The following is a 15,262-nucleotide window of genomic DNA, read 5'->3' as shown; positions in this document are numbered from 1 at the left end:
CAAAGTCCATACTTCGTTTTCATACATGGATCCTATCTCGGATTTCATGGCTTCTAGCCATTTGTCGGAATCCGGACCCGCCATCGCTTCTTCATAGTTCGAAGGTTCACCGTTGTCTAACAACATGATTTCCAAGACAGGGTTGCCGTACCACTCTGGTGCGGAACGTGTCCTCGTGGACCTTCGAATTTCAGTAGGAGCTTGATCAGAAGTATCTTGATCATTATCATTAACTTCCTCTCTAGTCGGTGCTGGCACCTCAGGAACATTTTCTTGAGTTGCGCCATTTTCCGGTTCAAGAGGTAATACTTCATCAAGCTCTACTTTCCTCCCACTTACTTCTTTCGAGAGAAACTCTTTCTCCAGAAAGGACCCATTCTTGGCAACAAAGATCTTGCCTTCGGATCTGAGGTAGAAGATATACCCAACAGTTTCTTTAGGGTATCCTATGAAGACGCATTTTTTCCGATTTGGGTTCGAGCTTTTCAGGTTGAAGTTTCCTGACATAAGCATCGCATCCCCAAACTTTTAGAAATGACAGCTTAGGTTTCTTCCCAAACCATAATTCATACGGTGTCGTCTCAACGGATTTCGACGGGGCCCTATTTAAAGTGAATGCGGCAGTCTCTAAAGCATAGCCCCAAAAAGATAGTGGTAAATCGGCAAGAGACATCATAGATCGCACCATATCTAATAGAGTGCGATTACGACGTTCGGACACACCATTACGCTGAGGTGTTCCAGGCGGCGTGAGTTGTGAAACTATTCCACATTTTCTTAAGTGTGTACCAAACTCGTGACTCAAGTATTCTCCTCCACGATCTGATCGTAGAAACTTGATTTTCCTGTCACGTTGATTCTCAACTTCACTCTGAAATTCCTTGAACTTTTCAAAGGTCTCAGACTTGTGTTTCATTAAGTAGACATACCCATATCTACTCAAGTCATCAGTGAGGGTGAGAACATAACGATAGCCACCGCGAGCCTCAACACTCATTGGACCGCACACATCAGTATGTATGATTTCCAATAAGTTGGTTGCTCTCTCCATTGTTCCTGAGAATGGAGTCTTGGTCATTTTACCCATGAGGCATGGTTCACACGTGTCAAATGATTCGTAATCAAGAGACTCTAAAAGTCCATCAGCATGGAGCTTCTTCATGCGTTTGACACCTATGTGACCGAGGCGGCAGTGCCACAAGTATGTGGGACTATCACTATCAATCTTACATCTTTTGGTACTTACACTATGAATATGTGTAGCATTACGCTCGAGATTCATAAAGAATAAACCATTCACCATCGGAGCATGACCATAAAACATATCTCTCATATAAATAGAACAACCATTATTCTCGGATTTAAATGAGTAGCCATCTCGAATTAAACGATATCCTGATACAATGTTCATGCTCAAACTTGGCACAAAATAACAATTATTGAGGTTCAAAACTAATCCCGTAGGTAAATGTAGAGGTAGCGTGCCGACGGCGATCACATCGACCTTGGAACCATTCCCGACGCGCATCGTCACCTCGTCCTTCGCCAGTCTCCGTTTATTCCGCAGCTCCTGTTGTGTGTTACAAATATGAGCAACGGCACCGGTATCAAATACCCAGGAGTTACTACGATTACTGGTAAGGTACACATCAATTACATGTATATCAAATATACCTTTGGTTTTGCCGGCCTTCTTGTCCGCTAAGTATTTGGGGCAGTTCCGCTTCCAGTGACCACTTTCCTTGCAATAAAAACACTCAGTCTCGGGCTTGGGTCCATTCTTTGGCTTCTTCCCGGCAGCTTGCTTGCTGGGCGCGGCAACTACCTTGCCGTCCTTCTTGAAGTTCTTTTTACCCTTGCCCTTCTTGAACTTAGTGGTTTTATTGACCATCAACACTTGATGTTCCTTTCTGACTTCTACCTCTGCTGATTTCAGCATAGCAAATACTTCAGGAATGGTCTTTTCCATCCCCTGCATATTGAAGTTCATCACAAAGCTCTTGTAGCTCGGTGGAAGCGACTGGAGGATTCTGTCAATGACCGCATCATCCGGGAGATTAACTCCCAGCTGAGTCAAGCGGTTATGTAACCCAGACATAGTGAGTATGTGCTCACTGACAGAACTATTTTCCTCCATCTTACAGCTGAAGAATTTGTCAGAGACTTCATATCTCTCGACCCGGGCATGAGCTTGGAAAACCATTTTCAGCTCTTCGAACATCTCATATGCTCCATGTCTCTCAAAACGCTTTTGGAGCCCCGGCTCTAAGCTGTAAAGCATGCCGCACTGAACGAGGTAGTAGTCATCAGAACGTGCCTGCCAAGCGTTCATAACGTCTTGTTCTGCAGGGAGAATAGGTGCATCACCTAGCGGTGCTTGTAGGACATAATCTTTCTTGGTAGCTATGTGGATGATCCTCAGGTTCCGGACCCAGTCCGTATAGTTGCTGCCATCGTCTTTCAGCTTGGTTTTCTCTAGGAACGCGTTGAAGTTGAGGACTACGTTGGCCATTTGATCTACAAGACATATTGTAAAAATTTAGACTAAGTTCATGATAATTAAGTTCATCTAATCAAATTATAATGAACTCCCACTCAGATTTGACATCCCTTTGGTCATCTAAGTGTTACATGATCCGAGTCGACTAGGCCGTGTCCGATCATCACGTGAGACGGACTAGTCATCGTCGGTGAACATTCTCATGTAGATCGTATCTTCCATACGACTCGTGTTCGACCTTTCGGTCTCCGTGTTCCGAGGCCATGTCTGTACATGCTAGGCTCGTCAAGTTAACCCTAAGTGTTTTCGCTGTGTAAAACTGTCTTACACCCGTTGTATGTGAACGTAAGAATCTATCACACCCGATCATCACGTGGTGCTTCGAAACGACGAACTGTAGCAACGGTGCACAGTTAGGGGAGAACACTTCTTGAAATTTTGTAAGGGATCATCTTATTTACTACCGTCGTTCTAAGTAAACAAGATGCATAAAACATAATAAACATCACATGCAATTATATAAAGTAGTGACATGATATGGCCAATATCATATAGCTCCTTTGATCTTCATCTTCGGGGCTCCATGATCATCTTGTCACCGGCATGACACCATGATCTCCATCATCATGATCTCCATCATCGTGTCTTCATGAAGTTGTCACGCCAACGACTACTTCTACTTCTATGACTAACGCGTTTAGTAATAAAGTAAAGTAGTTTACATGGCGTTCTTTAATGACACGCAGGTCATACAAAAAATAAAGACAACTCCTATGGCTCTTGCCGGTTGTCATACTCATCGACATGCAAGTCGTGATTCCTATTACAATAGCATGAACATCTTATACATGACATATAGATCATTCATCATTTATCACAACTTTGGCCATATCATATCACAAAGCACTTGCTGCAAAAACAAGTTAGACGTCCTCTAATTGTTGTTTGCAAGTTTTACGTGGCTGAAGTAGGGTTCTAGCAAGAACGTTTTCTTACCTACGTGAAACCACAACGTGATTTGTCAACTTCTATTTACCCTTCATAAGGACCCTTTTCATCGAATCCGCTTCAACTAAAGTAGGAGAGACAGACACCCGCCAGCCACCTTATGCAACTTGTGCATGTTAGTCGGTGGAACCGGTCTCACGTAAGCGTACGTGTAAGGTTGGTCCGGGCCGCTTCATCCCACAATACCGCTGAAGCAAGATAAGACTAGTAGCGGCAAGAAAGTTGACAAATCTACGCCCACAACCAATTGTGTTCTACTCGTGCAAGAAGAACTACGCATAGACCTGGCTCATGATGCCACTGTTGGGGAACGTTGCAGAAAATAAAAAATTTCCTACTCGTTTCACCAAGATCATCTAGGAGTTAATCTAGCAACGAATGAATAGATGCATCTACATACCTTGTAGATGGCGAGCGGAAGCGTTCAAAGAACGGGGATGATGTAGTCGAACACGACGTGATTCGAATCACCGGAGATCCTAGCACCGAACGGACGGCACCTCCGCGTTCAACACACGTACGGAACAGCCACGTCTCCTCCTTCTTGATCCAGCAAGGGAGGGAGGAGAGGTTGAGGGAGATGGCACCAGCAGCAGCACGACGGCGTGGTGTTGATGGAGCTGCAGTACTCCGGCAGAGCTTCGCTAAGCAATAAGGAGGTGGAGGAGGTGTTGGGGAGGGAGAAGGAGGCAACCAAAGGCCAAGGACTCAAGGTATGAAGTCCCTCCTCTCCCCCACTATATATAGGGGTGCCAAGGGGGGGTGGCCGGCCCTAGGAGATCCAATCTCCTAGGGGGTGCGGCGGCCAAGGGGGGTTTCCCTCCCCCCCAAGGCACCTAGGAGGTGCCTTCCACTAGTAGGACTCCTCCCCCTTGGAAACCCTAGGCGCATGGGCCTAGTGGGGCTGGTGCCCTTGGCCCATGTAGGCCAAGGCGCACCCCCTACAGCCCATGTGGCCCCCGGGGATGAGTGGCCCCACCCGGTGGGCCCCCGGGACCCCTCCGGTGGTCCCGGTACAATACCGATAACCCCGAAACTTGTCCTGATGCCCAAAACAGGACTTCCCATATATAAATCTTTACCTCCGGACCATTCCGGAACTCCTCGTGACGTCCGGGATCTCATCCGGGACTCCGAACAACATTCGGGTTACTGCATATACATATCCCTACAACCCTAGCGTAACTGAACCTTAAGTGTGTAGACCCTACGGGTTCGGGAGACATGTAGACATGACCGAGATCGCTCTCCGGTCAATAACCAACAGCGGGATCTGGATACCCATGTTGGCTCCCACATGCTCCACGATGATCTCATCGGATGAACCACGATGTCGAGGATTTAATCAACCCCGTATGCAATTCCCTTTGTCAATCGATATGTTACTTGCCCGAGATTCGATCGTCGGTATCCCAATACCTCGTTCAATCTTGTTACCGGCAAGTCACTTTACTCGTACCGTAATGCATGATCCCGTGACCAAACACTTGGTCACTTTGAGCTCATTATGATGATGCATTACTGAGTGGGCCCAGTGATATCTCTCCGTCATACGGAGTGACAAATCCCAGTCTCGATCCATATAAAACAATAGATACTTTCGGAGATACCTGTAGTGCACCTTTATAGTCACCCAGTTACGTTGTGACGTTTGATACACCCAAAGCACTCCTACGGCATCCAGGAGTTATACGATCTCATGGTCGAAGGAAGAGATACTTTGACATTGCAAAAACTCTAGCAAACGAACTATACGATCTTGTGCTATGTTTAGGATTGGGTCTTGTCCATCACATCATTATCCTAATGATGTGATCCCGTTATCAATGACATCCAATGTCCATAGCCAGGAAACCATGACTATCTATTGATCAACGAGCTAGTCAACTAGAGGCTTACTAGGGACATGTTGGTGTCTGTTATTCACACATGTATTACGATTTCCGGATAACACAATTATAGCATGAATAAAGACAATTATCATGAACAAAGAAATATAATAATAATGCTTTTATTATTGCCTCTAGGGCATATTTCCAACAACATCTACTTCACGACGGTAAGCCGCCATAAGGGGATCCTTGGAGTCCCACTTGCCTGACACCTGTTGAGCCACGAGATCTGAGTCGCCCAAGCACCTTACCCGGCTCAGGTTCATCTCATAGGCCATCCGGAGACCGTGGAGCAAGGCCTCTTACTCAGCTGCATTGTTAGTACAAGGAAACATAAGCCGGAGCACATAACAAAATTTGTCACCTCGAGGGGAAGTTAAAACAACTCCAACCCCTGAGCCTTCTAACTGCCTGGACCCATCAAAGTGAATAGTCCAATATGTGTTATCTGGCTTCTCCTCAGGTGCCTGCAACTCTGTCCAATCATTGATAAAGTCCACCAAGGCTTGAGATTTAATAGCAGTATGTGGCATATACTTCAAACCATGAAGCCCAAGCTCAATAGCCCACTTGGCGATTCGTCCTGTGGCCTCCCTGTTCTGAATGATGTCTCCCAAGGGGGCAGAACTTACCATCGTTATAGGATGACTTTGGAAGTACTGCTTCAGCTTCCGGTTTGCCATGAACACTCCGTAAACAAGTTTCTGCCAATGTGGATATCTTTGTTTAGACTCAATGAGCACCTCACTGATGTAGTAAACCGGCCGTTGAACCGGATGCTCCTTGCCTGCCTCCTTACGCTCCACCACGATGGCGACACTGACGGCTCGTGAGTTAGCAGCCACATATAACAAAAACGGCTCTTTATCAATGGGAGCCGCAAGGACCGGTGGCTTAGACAACTGTCTCTTTAAATCTTCAAAGGCCGTATTAGCAGCATCACTCCAGACAAAGGTGTCCGTTTTCTTCATCATCTGATACATCGGTAGGGCCTTCTCACCTAACCGGCTTATGAACCGTCTTAAAGCAGCAACACGACCTGCCAGTCGCTAAACATCATTGATGCACGCCGGTTTAGCCAGAGAGGTAATTGCCTTGATCTTCTCCGGATTAGCTTCAATGCCTCTGTTTGAGACCAAGAAACCCAACAGCTTGCCTGCAGGTACACCAAATACACACTTGTCCGGGTTAAGCATCATCTTATAAACCCGGATATTATCAAAGGTCTCTTTCATGTTGGATATCAAGGTTCCCTTCTCTCTGGACTTCACCATGATGTCATCCACATAAGCATGAACATTGTGACCAATTTGATCATGGAGACAGTTCTGTACACATCACTGATAAGGCGCCTGAGCACTCTTGAGCTCAAATGGCATAGATACATAACAGAAGGCTCCAAACAGAGTGATGAAAGCCGTCTTATCCTAGTCCTTTTACTGCCATTTTGATCTGATGATAACCAGAGTAAGCATCCAAAAAGCTCAAACGCTCGCAACCCGCTGTAGCATCAATGATTTGATCAATACGGGGGAGAGCAAAGGGATCAGCCAGACAAGCCTTATTTAAGTCCATGTAATCCACACACATCCGCCAGGTGCCGTTCTTCTTGAGCACGAGCACTGGGTTAGCCAACCACTCCGGGTGAAAAACTTCAACAATAAACCCAGCCGCTAAGAGCCAGGCGACTTCCTCTCCAATAGCTTTCCGCCTCTCTTCGTTGAACCGTCGAAGAAACTACCTGACCGGCTTATACTTCGGGTCAGTATTGAGAGTGTGCTCAGCGAGTTCTCTCGGTACACGCGGCATGTCAGAAGGTTTCCATGCAAAGATGTCCCGGTTCTCACGGATGAACTCGATGAGCGCGCTTTCCTATTTAGGATCCAAATTGGCACTGATACTGAACTGCTTAGATGAAACACCTGGATGGAAATCCACAAGCTTGGTTTCAGCAACCGACTTAAACTTCATCGCCGGATCATGTTCGGTGGTTGGCTTCTTTAGAGAGGTCATATCTGTTGGGTCAATGTTGTTTTGATAAAACTTCAGTTCCTCTGCTGCACAAACAGACTCAGCATAAGGCGCGTCACCCTCCTCACATTCGAGGGATACCTTTCGACTTCCATGCATGGTGATGGTGCCCTTGTGACCCGGCATCTTAAGCTGCAGGTAAACATAGCACGGCCGTGCCATGAACTTGGCATAAGCCGGTCGCCCAAACAGAGCATGATATGGATTCCTACTTTTGACCACCTCAAAGGTCAATTTCTCAGCTCTGGAATCATACTCATCTCCAAAGGCCACTTCCAGTTCAATCTTGCCAACTGGGTAAGCCGACTTACCAGGGACCACTCTGTTGGAAATATGCCCTAGAGGCAATAATAAAATGGTTATTATTATATTTCTTTGTTCATGATAATTGTCTGTTATTCATGCTATAATTGTGTTATCCGTAAATCGTAATACAAGTGTGAATACATAGACCACAACATGTCCCTAGTAAGCCTCTAGTTTACTAGCTCGTTGATCAACAGGTAGTCATGGTTTCCTGACTATGGGCATTGGATGTCATTGATAACGGGATCACATCATTAGGAGAATGATGTGATGGACAAGACCCAATCGTAAGCGTAGCACGAAGATTGTGTAGTTCGTTTTGCTAGAGCTTTTCTAAATGTCAAGTATCATTTCCTTAGACCATGAGATTGTGCAAATCCCGGATATCATAGGAGTGCTTTGGGTGTGCCAAACGTCACAATGTAACTGAGTGACTATAAAGGTACACTACGGGTATCTCCGAAAGGGTCTGTTGGGTTGGCACGAATCGAGACTGGGATTTGTCACTCCGTATGACAGAGAGGTATCTCTGGGCCCACTCGGTAATGCATCATCATAATGAGCTCAATGTGACCAAGTGTCTGGTCATGGGATCATGCATCACGGTACGAGTAAAGTGACTTGCCGGTAACGAGATTAAACGAGGTATTGGGATACCGACGATCGAATCTCGGGCATGTAATGTACCGATTGAAAAAGGGAATTGTATACGGGATTGCTTGAGTCCTCGACATCGTGGTTCATCCGATGAGATCATCGAGGAGCATGTGGGAGCCAAAATGGGTATACAGATCCCGCTGTTGGTTATTGACCGGAGAGGCGTCTCGGTCATGTCTGCATGTCTCCTGAACCCGTAGGGTCTACACACTTAAGGTTCGGTGACGCTAGGGTTGTAGAGATATAAGTATGCAGTAACCCGAAAGTTGTTCGGAGTCCCGTATGAGATCCCGGACGTCAAGAGGAGTTCCGTAATGGTCCGGAGGTAAATAATTATATATAGGAAGTCAGGTTTCGGCCATCGGGAAAGTTTCGGGGGTCACCGGTATTGTACCAGGACCACCGGAAGGGTCCCGGGGGTCCACCGGGTGGGGCCACCTATCCCGGAGGGCCCCATGGGCTGAAGTGGGAGGGGAACCAGCCCCTGGTGGGCTGGTGCGCCCCCCCTTGGGCCCCCTGCGCCTAGGGTTGGAAACCCTAGGGGTGGGGGGCGCCTCCACTTGCCTTGGGGGGCAAGCCACCCCCTGGCCGCCGCCCCCCTTGGAGATCCCATCTCCTAGGGCCGGCGCCCCCCTAGGGGGCCTATATAAAGAGAGGGGGAGGGAGGGCAGCCACACCCATGCTCTTGGCGCCTCCCTCTCCCCTTGCTACACCTCTCCCTCTCGCAGAAGCTTGGCGAAGCCCTGCCGAGAACATTGCTGCATCCACCACCACGCTGTCGTGCTGCTGGATCTTCATCAACCTGTCCTTCCCCCTTGCTGGATCAAGAAGGAGGAGACGTCTTCCTCAACCGTACGTGTGTTGAGCACGGAGGTGCCATCCGTTCGGCGCTAGGATCTCCGGTGATTTGGATCACGACGAGTACGACTCCCTCAACCCCGTTCTCTTGAACGCTTCCGCTCGCGATCTACAAGGGTATGTAGATGCACTCCTCTCTCTCGTTGCTAGCTGAACTCATAGATTGATCTTGTTGAAAGCGTAGAATTTTTTTATTTTCTGCAACGTTCTCCAACAGTGGTATCAGAGCCAGGTTTATGCGTAGTTCTCTTTGCACGAGTAGAACACAAATTTGTTGTGGGCGTAGATGTTGTCAACTTTCTTGCCACTACTAGTCTTATTTTGCTTCAGCCGTATTGTGGGATGAAGCAGCCCGGACCGACCTTACACGTACGCTTACGTGAGACGGGTTCCACCGACTGACCTGCACTAGTTGCATAAGGTGGCTAGCAGGTGTCTGTCTCTCCTACTTTAGTTGGAGCGGATTCGATGAAAAGGGTCCTTATGAAGGGTAAATAGAAGTTGGCAAATCACGTTGTGGCTTTAACGTAGGTAAGAAAAACGTTCTTGCTAGAACCCTATTGCAGCCACGTAAAACATGCAACAACAATTAGAGGACGTCTAACTTGTTTTTGCGGCATATGATTTGTGATGTGATATGGCCAAAAGTTGAGATGAATGATGAATGATATATATGTGATGTATGAGATCATGTTCTTGTAATAGGAATCACGACTTGCATGTCGATGAGTATGACAACCGGCAGGAGCCATAGGAGTTGTCTTAATTATTGTATGACCTGCGTGTCAATGATTTAACACCATGTAATTACTTTACTTTATTGCTAAACCGTTAGCCATAGTAGTAGAAGTAATAGTTGGCGAGCAACTTCATGGAGACATGATGATGGAGATCATGATGATGGAGATCATGGTGTCTTGCCGGTGACGAAGATGATCATGGAGCCTCGAAGATGGAGATCAAAGGAGCAATATGATATTGGCCATATCATGTCACTATTTGATTGCATGTGATGTTTATCATGTTTTTGCATCTTGTTTACTTAGAACGATGGTAGTAAATAAGATGATCCCTCATAATAATTTCAATAAAGTGTTCCCCCTAACTGTGCGCCGTTGTGAAAGTTCGTTGTTTCGAAGCACCACGTGATGATCGGGTGTGATAGATTCTAACGTTCACATACAACGGGTGTAAGACAGATTTACACATGCATAAACACTTAGGTTAACTTGATGAGCCTAGCATGTACAGACATGGCCTCGGAACACAAGAGACCGAAAGGTCGAACATGAGTCGTATGGAAGATTCGATCAACATGGAGATGTTCACCGATGATGACTAGTCCGTCTCACGTGATGATCGGACACGGCCTAGTCGACTCAGATCATGTATCACTTAGATGACCAGAGGGATGTCTAATCTGAGTGGGAGTTCATTGAATAATTTGATTAGATGAACTTAATTATCATGAACTTAGTCTAAAATCATTACAATATGTCTTGTAGATCAAATGGCCCATGTTACCCTCAACTTCAACACGTTCCTAGAGAAAACCAAGCTGAAAGATGATGGCAACAACTATAAGGACTGGGTTCGGAACCTGAGGATCATCCTCATAGCTGCCAAGAAAGATTATGTCCTAGAAGCACCGCTAGGTGAAGCACCCATCCCAGAGAACCAAGACATTACGAACGCTTGGCAGTCTCGTGCTGATGATTACTCCCTCGTTCAGTGCGGCATGCTTTACAGCTTAGAACTGGGGCTCCAAAAGCATTTTGAGCAACACAAACCATATGAGATGTTCGAAGAGCTGAAAATGGTTTTCCAAGCTCATGCCCGGGTCGAGAGATATGAAGTCTCCGACAAGTTCTTTAGCTGTAAGATGGAGGAAAATAGTTCTGTCAGTGAGCACATACTCAATATATCTGGGTTGCACAACCGCTTGACTCAGCTGGGAGTTAATCTCCCGGATGACGCGGTTATTGACAGAATCCTCCAGTCGCTTCCACCAAGCTACAAGAGCTTTGTGATGAACTTCAATATGCAGGTGATGGAAAAGACCATTCCTGAGGTATATTCAATGCTGAAATCAGCGGAGGTAGAGATCAAGAAAGAATATCAAGTGTTGATGGTGAATAAAACCACTAAGTTCAAGAAAGGCAAGGGTAAGAACAACTTCAAGTAGGACGGCAAGGGAGTTGCCGCGCCCGGTAAGCCAGTTGCCGAGAAGAAGTCAACGAATGGACCCAAGCCTGAGACTGAGTGCTTTTATTGCAAGGGAAGTGGTCACTAGAAGCGGAACTGCCCCAACTACTTAGCAGACAAGAAGGCCGGCAACACTAAAGGTATATGTGATATACATGTAATTGATGTGTACCTTACCAGTACTCGTAGTAGCTCCTGGGTATTTGATACCGGTGCGGTTGCTCATATTTGTAATTCAAAGCAGGAACTGCAGAATAAACGGAGACTGGCGAAGGACGAGGTGACGATGCGCGTCGGGAATGGTTCCAAGGTCGATGTGATCGCCGTCGGCACGCTACCTCTACATTTACCTACAGGATTAATTTTAAACCTCAATAATTGTTATTTAGTGCCAAGTTTGAGCATGAACATTGTATCTGGATCTTGTTTAATACGAGATGGCTACTCATTTAAATCCGAGAATAATGGTTGTTCTATTTATATGAGAGATATGTTTTATAGTCATGCCCCGATGGTCAATGGTTTATTCTTAATGAATCTTTAACGTGATGTTACACGTATTCATAGTGTGAATACCAAAAGATGTAAAGTTGATAACGATAGTCCCACATACTTGTGGCACTGCCGCCTTGGTCACATTGGTGTCAAGCGCATGAAGAAGCTCCATGCTGATGGACTTTTAGAGTCTCTCGATTATGAATCATTTGACACATGCGAACCATGCCTCATGGGCAAAATGACCAAGACTCCGTTCTCCGGAACAATGGAGCGAGCAACCAACTTATTGGAAATCATACATACTGATGTGTGCGGTCCAATGAGCGTTGAGGCTCGCAGAGGATATCATTATGTTCTCACTCTCACTGACGACTTGAGTAGATATGGGTATGTCTACTTGATGAAACACAAATCTGAGACCTTTGAAAAGTTCAAGGAATTTCAGAATGAGGTAGAGAATCAACATGACCGAAAGATAAAGTTCCTATGATCAGATCATGGAGGAGAATATTTAAGTCACGAATTTGGTACTCACTTAAGGAAATGTGGAATCGTTTCACAACTCATGCCGCCTGGAACACCTCAGCGTAACGGTGTGTCTGAACGTCATAATCGCACTTTATTGGATATGGTGCGATCTATGATGTCTCTTACCGATTTACCGCTATCTTTTTAGGGATACGCTCTAGAGACAGCTACATTCACTTTAAATAGGGCACCATCTAAATCCGTTGATACGACACCGTATGAATTATGGTTTGGGAAGAAACCTAAGTTGTCGTTTCTAAAAGTTTGGGGATGCGATGCTTATGTCAAGAAACTTCAACCTGAAAAGCTCGAACCCAAGTCAGAAAATGTGTCTTCATAGGATACCCTAAGGAAACCATTGGGTATACCTTCTACTTCAGATCCGAAGGCAAGATCTTTGTTGCCAAGAATGGGTCCTTTCTGGAGAAAGAGTTTCTCTCGAGAGAAGTAAGTGGGAGGAAAGTGGAACTTGATGAAGTACTACCTCTTGAACCGGTGATTAGCGCAGCTCAGGAAGATGTTCCTGTGGTACCAGCACCAACTGAAGAGGAAGTTAATGATGATGATCAAGGCACTTCGGATCAAGTTACTACTGAACTTCGTAGGTCCACGAGGACACGTTCCACACCAGAGTGGTATGGCAACCCTGTCCTGGAAATCATGTTGTTAGACAACGGTGAACCTTCGAACTATGAAGAAGCAATGGCGGGCCCAGATTCCAACAAATGGCTTGAAGCCATGCAATCCGAGATAGGATCCATGTATGAAAACAAAGTATGGACTTTGACAGACTTGCCCGATGAACGGCGAGCGATAGAAAACAAATGGATCTTTAAGAAGAAGACGGACGCGGATGGTAATGTTACCATCTATAAAGCTCGACTTGTCTCTAAGGGTTATCGGCAAGTTCAAGGGGTTGACTACGATGAGACATTCTCTCCCGTAGCGAAGCTAAAGTCCGTCCGAATCATGTTAGCAATTGCCGCATACTATGATTATGAGATATGGCAAATGGACGTCAAAATGGCATTCCTTAACGGTCATCTTAAGGAAGAACTGTATATGATGTAGCTGGAAGGTTTTGTCGACCCTAAGAATGCTAACAAGGTATGCAAGCTCCTGTGATCCATTTATGGGCTGGTGCAAGCATCTCGGAGTTGGAACATTCGCTTTGATGAGATGATCAAAGCGTTTGGGTTTATGCAGACTTATGGAGAAGCCTGCGTTTACAAGAAAGTGAGTGGGAGCGTTGTAGCATTTCTCATGTTATATGTAGATGACATACTTTTGATGGGAAATGATATAGAACTCTTGGACAACATTAAGGCCTACTTGAATAAGTGTTTTTCAATGAAGGACCTTGGAGAAGCTGCTTACATACTAGGCATCAAGATCTATAGGGATAGATCGAGACGCCTCATAGGTCTTTCACAAAGCACATACCTTGATAAGATATTGAAGAAGTTCAATATGGATCAGTCCAAGAAGGGGTTCTTGCCTGTGTTACAAGGTGTGAAATTGAGCTCAGCTCAATGCCCGACCACGGCAGAAGATATAGAAGAAATGAGTGTCATCCCCTATGCCTCAGCCATAGGGTCTATTATGTATGCCATGCTGTGTACCAGACCTGATGTAAGCCTTGCCGTAAGTTTGGTAGGAAAGTACCAAAGTAATCCCGGCAAGGAACACTGGACAGCGATCAAGAATATCCTGAAGTACCTGAAGAGGACTAAGGATATGTTTCTCGTTTTTGGAGGTGACGAAGAGCTCGTCGTAAAGGGTTACGCCGACGCTAGCTTCGACACAGATCTGGATGACTCTAAGTCACAAACTGGATACGTGTATATTTTGAATGGTGGGGCAGTAAGCTGGTGCAGTTGCAAGCAAAGCGTCGTGGCGGGATCTACATGTGAAGCAGAATACATGGCAACCTCGAAGGCAGCGCATGAAGCATCTAGGTGAAGGAGTTCATCACCGACCTAGGAGTCATACCCAATGCGTCGGGGCCGACTGCACTCTTTTGTGAAAACACTGGAGCTATTGCACTTGCCAAGGAGCCCAGATTTCACAAGAAGACCAGGCACATCAAGTGTTGCTTCAACTCCATTCATGAAAATGTTCAAGATGGATACATAGATATTTGTAAAGTACACACGGACCTGAATGTAGCAGATCCGTTGACTAAACCTCTCCCTAGGGCAAAACATGATCAACACGAGAACTCTAAGGGTGTTCGATTCATCACAATGTAACTAGATGATTGACTCTTGTGCAAGTGGGAGACTGTTGGAAATATGCCCTAGAGGCAATAATAAAATGGTTATTATTATATTTCTTTGTTCATGATAATTGTCTGTTATTCATGCTATAATTGTGTTATCCGGAAATCGTAATACAAGTGTGAATACATAGACCACAACATGTCCCTAGTAAGCCTCTAGTTGACTAGCTCGTTGATTAACAGATAGTCATGGTTTCCTGACTATGGGCATTGGATGTCATTGATAACGGGATCACATCATTAGGAGAATGATGTGATGGACAAGACCCAATCGTAAGCGTAGCACAAAGATCGTGTAGTTCGTTTTGCTAGAGATTTTCCAAATGTCAAGTATCCTTTCCTTAGACCATGAGATTGTGCAACTCCCGGATATCGTAGGAGTGCTTTGGGTGTGCCAAACGTCACATTGTAACTGGGTGACTATAAAGGTACACTACGGGTATCTCCGAAAGTGTCTGTTGGGTTGGCACGAATTGAGACTGGGATTTGTCACTCCGT

This window comes from Triticum aestivum, chromosome 2B, assembly GCF_018294505.1.
Source record: "Triticum aestivum cultivar Chinese Spring chromosome 2B, IWGSC CS RefSeq v2.1, whole genome shotgun sequence".
Lineage (NCBI taxonomy): Eukaryota > Viridiplantae > Streptophyta > Magnoliopsida > Poales > Poaceae > Triticum > Triticum aestivum.
This window is presented reverse-complemented; position numbering follows the sequence as displayed.